This window comes from Sinocyclocheilus anshuiensis, unplaced genomic scaffold, assembly GCF_001515605.1.
Source record: "Sinocyclocheilus anshuiensis isolate Anshui unplaced genomic scaffold, SAMN03320099.WGS_v1.1 scaffold546, whole genome shotgun sequence".
In the NCBI taxonomy this organism is placed as follows: domain Eukaryota; kingdom Metazoa; phylum Chordata; class Actinopteri; order Cypriniformes; family Cyprinidae; genus Sinocyclocheilus; species Sinocyclocheilus anshuiensis.
In genome coordinates, this window is record NW_015542451.1 from 671,268 (window position 1) to 677,668 (window position 6,401).

The 6,401-nt window shown below is 37.8% G+C and overlaps 1 long non-coding RNA gene and 1 pseudogene across 1 annotated transcript in view; one reads left to right on the forward strand and one right to left on the reverse strand.

The window, feature by feature from the left end:
- Window positions 1–208: 208 nt before the first annotated feature.
- Window positions 209–1,047, reverse strand: LOC107693615 (somatostatin receptor type 5-like; annotated as a pseudogene).
- Window positions 1,048–4,487: 3,440 nt separating this feature from the next.
- Window positions 4,488–6,401, forward strand: part of LOC107693651 (uncharacterized) — a 3,777-nt gene continuing 1,863 nt past the window's right edge. Inside the window, exons 1-2 of the long non-coding RNA XR_001634780.1 lie at window positions 4,488–4,564; window positions 5,200–5,312. This is a non-coding gene — a long non-coding RNA (uncharacterized LOC107693651). The remainder of the gene's footprint in view (window positions 4,565–5,199; window positions 5,313–6,401) is intronic.

The window sequence follows — 6,401 nt, forward strand, 5'->3', positions numbered from 1 at the left end:
GTGCTTTGTACATTAGTGTCGTGCAAGACAAACCCCTCGGTGTCTCTGTCAAAGTGTGTCGGGGAGCTCTTGTGAGGGCAGAGGAGGGCGTGGAAATGCCTTCGAAATGTTTCTGACAGACATGCGTACAGTATTGGATTGGCGCAGCTCCACGAGTACGACAGCAGCACCACAAACTCAAAGCCACGCGTGAAATCGAGCACCAGGTCTATTCGGTGCAGGGAGCAAAAGTTGAAGACGTAGAACGGCAGCCAGCAGATGCCAAACACCAAAACAACCGCCACCACCATCTTGGTTACCTGTGTCTCAAACCTGTGACTTTCCATTGAAGAAGACGTTTGCTCTCTGGCGTTTCTCAGAGTCACTAGAAGTGCCGTGTAAAACACAATCATTATGGTGAACGGCAAGGCGAAGCCCAGTACGAATGTGTAGCTAAGAAAGGCCAACCACCAGGACTCAGATGCAATATGAGGGTCAACGGTGCACAAACCGTAGGTGGCGGAAAAGTGAATAGCCATTGGAAGCACTGGAAACAGAGAGATAAACCACATTAATGCAGCGATGAGCTTCGCCCGTCGCGGCGTCCGCCAGCGAGCGAAGCGCAGCGGGTCTACCAGAGCCATATAGCGATCAACACTCATCACCGTTAAGCAGAACACACTTGTGAACTGATTGATGCCATCCAGAACCATAACCAGCTTACAAACAGCTTCTCCGAAGATCCACTGGTCCTGGAAGTTTTGGATGGCGATGAACGGGAGTCCCACCATGAAGAGTCCATCCGCCAAAGCCAAGTTGAAAATGTAGACGGTGGTCGCCGAAGACATTTTGTCCAGTTTCAGAATGGTGACGATGACCAGCGAGTTCCCGGCCAATCCCACAATGCACACGGCCAGGTACAAGACGGCCATGGTGACGCTGAAAGCATCGAAGTCCTCCCGAATGTAGACGTTGTTTATCGCAGCGCTGTCCAGATCTAGAATCGAAACATTGTCGTAAAACATTCCCAAAGGTTTCGCAGTTTCCATTTCTAGTCAAAAAAACGATTTGTAGTTCTTGGAGAAGTTTAAGTGTATTAGATCTTGGTGAAATGTCAAAGATGGTTCGTAGTTCTTGCAGAAGTAGTTCAAAAGTATTAGATTTGGCCAAAATTTCTGGTCAAAAATTATTTTTAGTCCTCGCAGAAGAAGTTTAAATGCATTAGAGCATGCCAAAATGTCAAAAATTGTTTGTAGTCCTTGCAGAAGAAATTCAAAGGCATTAGAGCTTGCTACAATTTCTGGTCAAAAATTATTTTTAGTCCTCGCAGAAGAAGTTTAAATGCATTAGAGCATGCCAAAATGTCAAAAATTGTTTGTAGTCCTTGCAGAAGAAATTCAAAGGCATTAGAGCTTGCTACAATTTCTGGTCAAAAATTATTTTTAGTCCTCGCAGAAGAAGTTTAAATGCATTAGAGCATGCCAAAATGTCAAAAATTGTTTGTAGTCCTTGCAGAAGAAATTCAAAGGCATTAGAGCTTGCTACAATTTCTGGTCAAAAATTATTTTTAGTCCTCGCAGAAGAAGTTTAAATGCGTTAGAGCATGCCAAAGTGTCAAAAATTGTTGGTAGTTGTTGCAGAAGAAGTTCAAATGCATTAGAGCATGCTAAAATTTCTGGTCAAAAATTATTTTTAGTCCTTGCAGAAGAAGTTCAAATGCATTAGAGCATGCCAAAATGTCAAAAAATGGTTGGCAGTCCTTACAAGAGAAGTTCAAACGTATTAGAAATGGCTAAAAGTTCTGAAAAACAATGGTTTGTAGTCCTCGCAGGAGTTCAAACTTATTAAAAAATTGCCAAGATTTCTGGAAGAAAATAGTTTGCAGTCCTTGCAGAAGTTGCGGAAATGTATTGTAACTTGACAAACTTTCTGGTCAAAAACGTTTGTAGTTTATAGTCCTTGCAGGAGAAGATCAAGAGTATCAGATCTTGCCTAAATTAGATCTCCACAGGTTTGCATCCACCTTGTCCTTGAAGCTGGTTTATTTTCCCATCTCAAGAACGTCCCCGGTCGGTCTTTGAAGCAATTTCAGCATAAGCTTGGAGGAAAAACAAACTGCCAACTCAAATGAGTGGTAGGATATTTGTTGAAAGATCTAGACTCCAAAGCAGAAATCTAGTGGGTGTTTGACTCTCCTAGTGAGATCTTATACATCCCCCCTGCAGCGTCCAGAGTGTGTGTGTGTGTCTAAAGTCATCCGTTGACTCTCATAAGCTGCGCTGGCTCGTTCCAATCCGCTGTTATGAGGTTTCCAGGGTGCCATCTGTTACAATACTTTTGTTTTCATAACTAAACACCCTTGTCAGAAGGTCCATCCAGCCTTTCTTTCACACTCCTTTGCTCACTCCCTCTCATTTTCCTCCTTCTCTCCACCCCTCTGTTTCCTCGCTTTCCTCGCAGTTCAGTGGGGGGTCAATCTGAGCCGATCAACCCCCAACTTCCCCTCTGGGCCACCCACTTTCCAAATACGTCCCCAAAGGATGAGTGATGAATCTCTCCCTCTGCTTGTTTTAATGTGCTGCGTTCCCACCTTCAGTGTTTATATTTCCCTCTGATTGTCTTTGTTTGTTGGTCAGTGAATCATTTATCACGTGCAAGGCCACGGTGAGTGGAAACGGTTGCAGATAAAAGGGCAAGAGTAATGAGCGATCACCTCAGTCCTGCTCCTCCTCTGACACGCATAGTTGGAATGCCGCAATTCTCACAGTGAGCTTCCCAGGATAACAGCAACTGAGGGAGGTACTGGTTATACTCACCTCGGTGACAAGCACAGTTTTAGTAGCAGATTTGTCGTTATGCAATATGCAGAATGTTTTGGAGATCACTCTACTCCCAATTCCATGAAATCATTCCTAGAATTTGGAACTTTTCATTGGCGTGTTACTGTAAACTTGGAAATGCTTTGTAGGCTGAGCTTATTTAGAGGTCTTAAAGGGCCTCGAGTGACTTGAAGACAGGTATCCATTCCTCTCTAATAAATCTACATGGCCAGCATTTGGTTTCACTGTTCTGGGCTGGAGTTTTCATGTAGCTCTTAACAAGGAACATACGGAACATTATGCTGTAGTTTCTAAGAATTGTAATTGTTTTAGAATGATTCAAAATGTTCTGAAACCGTTGCTTCAGAAAGCTTTAATACATGTTCCTGGTCTCGTCTGTGCATCTCTTTATTTCTTTGTCTTTCAAGTTTTTGTTGCATGTGTGTTTTTTTAATTAGTTCCATTATTTCTGCTTTTCAAGCACTACTGAAATGACTCCCCTTCTATCTTTCATTTCTGTTCTCTGATCAAATTTCTTATGGATTATCGTTCACCCTGAACTGAATTACAGATCTCAAATGCACATAAAATTGAGCGATGCTTTATTTGTTATGTTGCATTTTGACTAATTTGTTGTTGACAGTCTATGACCTGTAACCTGATGAGAAATGCAGTATAATCTATGCAAAGTATTTCATGTATTAATAAGAAAATAATACAATCACATTGTCATGAAAGAGACAAGAAGCAGTGCAGGATACTTAACCAAATGCATTTCCAAAAGAGCTGCCGTTATCAAACAAGAAATTAGATCAAATAAATGAGAAAAGAGATGAAAGATAAAAGGAGAGTAATAACTGAAGAGCAAATACAAAGGTGCTAACGCACATGCCAAAAATTAAAAGATAAAGGACTAGAGATAGGAAAAGGTTGATTAGAGAAATACTGCAATATAAAAAGTATTACATTTTATAATTGTATCATTCTTGGGATTGGAATATGATTTAAAAGGGGTTCAAACTTGGGTCACTTGAATATAAAGCAGCGTGAAAGCATCAGAGCACATGCAAATGTATCCAGAATAATACAAGCAGGGGCCCAGAATGCTGCTAATAATTAATTTAAATAAAAAATTAATTAATTTTTTTTTTAATTAATTAAATAATTAATTTAATATTCTGTATATACTACACCAAACATTTTTTTTTTTTACTTTGAAATAACTTTCACTCAGAAATTGCTAGTAAATTTCACAAATAATTACCAAGCTGCAGCCAAAACTTTTAAATGAAATGCTGAAAGACTGAAATAGTATTTTCTTGTAAAACACACTCCAGTAATCTGTTTTATTTAGCTGCAAGTTCGAAAACTTGTAGCTAATTTCTTTTTTTTATACAGTATACAGAAGCAGGTCACCATATCAATAAGTAAATTATTTTTTTTTAATGATATTATGTTTTTAGTGCATTTATTGATTGATTGGTTGATTGATTTATAATTTTTTTTTTTTCCCAAAGGCACCATTTTCTAGTAATATAAGTTTCCAAAAAAGAAAAAGACATAATCCACGAGTTCACAACAGTATTCAGCTGTAACACTTTTCTGTCAATTGTAAACTTCATGCGTTAACCTGTGTTTGGAAAGTAGCTGACGCGGTCACTTTAAAACTGTGAATGAACCAATAGGAGCTCGAGGGAGGCGGGACTTCGGCTGTAACACAGACACGTGTACACAGGGAAGCAGGAAGTGAAGCTGTTCTCTAAACAGTAAGTACTATTTAATAGTAAGCAGTGTATTCTGCGGCAGTAAAATGAATGAAAACAAGCCCAGAAACCACAAAACTGTCATCGATTCGTTTTTTTTTTTTTTTTTTTTTTCGTGTGTGTGTTTTTGAAATACTGAAATATTTAAATAAAAGTGCAGATACATTTTACAGGAGTCTTTCAGTCTGTGTGGTTTCATCAAATAGCGCTGCATTTAAATTATTATGTCACTTGAGAGATTGCTTTAACATTCATAAGATAAAAGAAACTGCAGAGTTAGTTAATATGTTTATTTGATTCATGCGTAATGACAGCTGTTGCACTCTCTCAACTGACAGTAGATATAATGTAACACAAATATGGCAGAAATGAAACAATAATTACAAACTGCATCCGTTAATTGCCATTAATTCTACCTGTAAATAAACATTATGGTTTAAATGGGCAGTAATTATAAACTATATCTGTTGCCATTGACTCTACCTGTAAATAAACACAATGGTTATGTAAATGTAGTAGTTTTAATCTGCAGAGCAGCAGTGTTTGCAGATATCCTGGATAAACAGGATTTGGTTCACACACCCGTCTGTGGGAGGAATAAACTGCATCCTCCGTCTCTGTGTGTTTCATTTGACCAGGCATCATGATCGCAGGCGTCAGTCCCGTGCTTCAGGCCCTGCTGGGGACCCTGTTCACCTGGGGCCTCACCGCAGCTGGAGCTGCTCTCGTCTTCGTCTTCTCCAGCGGACAGGTGAGACGGGTTACGTCAGACAGGGTTTTAATCTAATTTAGAGTCATGCAGAGAGAAGCTTAAAGTGATAGTTCAAAGCTAAAATTCTGTCATCGTATATGCTTGACATAGAAGAAGATATTATGAAGAATGTACTGAACACTCTTTTCCATATAGCCATGTGAGTTAAGGGATAGTTACTGATAGCCATTGAACTCCTTTTCTTTTTCCATACTATGAAAGTCAATGGCTGCCAGAAGCGGGTTTGTTACCCGCATTCTTCAAATTATCTTCTTTTGTGTTCAACAGAAGGAACATGTTTGGAACATGAGAGTGATTAAATGATGCCTTCATTAATTTTTGGGTGAACTTTCCCTTTACTGAGGACATTTTAATGCATATTTCTGCAAGTAAAATGAGTTTGGCACAACATAAATGGCATAGAGTAAATGGTGAAAATATATATATTTTTAAATTTTTTATTCAATTTTTTACAATTATTATTATTTTTTTTTTTTGAATTCGTAATTTAAAATTTTATAAGAGTCAATGTGAATGAAACAAATAATGTGAAGATTTTAGTGTTTAACTGTGATTTTAACAGTAAACTAAGTTAAAAATCTGTTAATTGGTTAACAGTAAGTTCACTTACTATATACAGTAAAAATTTTTATCTAACAGGACATTTCATATAATTTTATAGTAAAATACTGTTAAATGTACAGTTTATGGAAGTGAAAAATGGCAAGTCATCATATAATTTACAGTAAAAATCTGTAAATTAACATTCCCAGAATTTTCTTTTTTAAATAACGATGCCTTTTTAAAAAAATGTTTTTTTTTATATCAGGTATGTACTTTAGGGCTTTATGTAACATGTTAATGTTTATGCATTATTTTAGTGTTGCGTGTTTTGTATTCCACTAGGTCACTCGGTTGGTATATTAACATTATATTAGTTAATGAAATGTACAATTTTTACTGTAAATTTAAGTTCAGTCTGTAAAACCTAAAATGGTTGTGCTGTGTATTTGTTAAGAAAAATTTTAGCAGCCACAGCTGTTGATTTCTCTCTCTCTCTCTCTCTCTCTCTCTCTCTCTCTCTCTCTT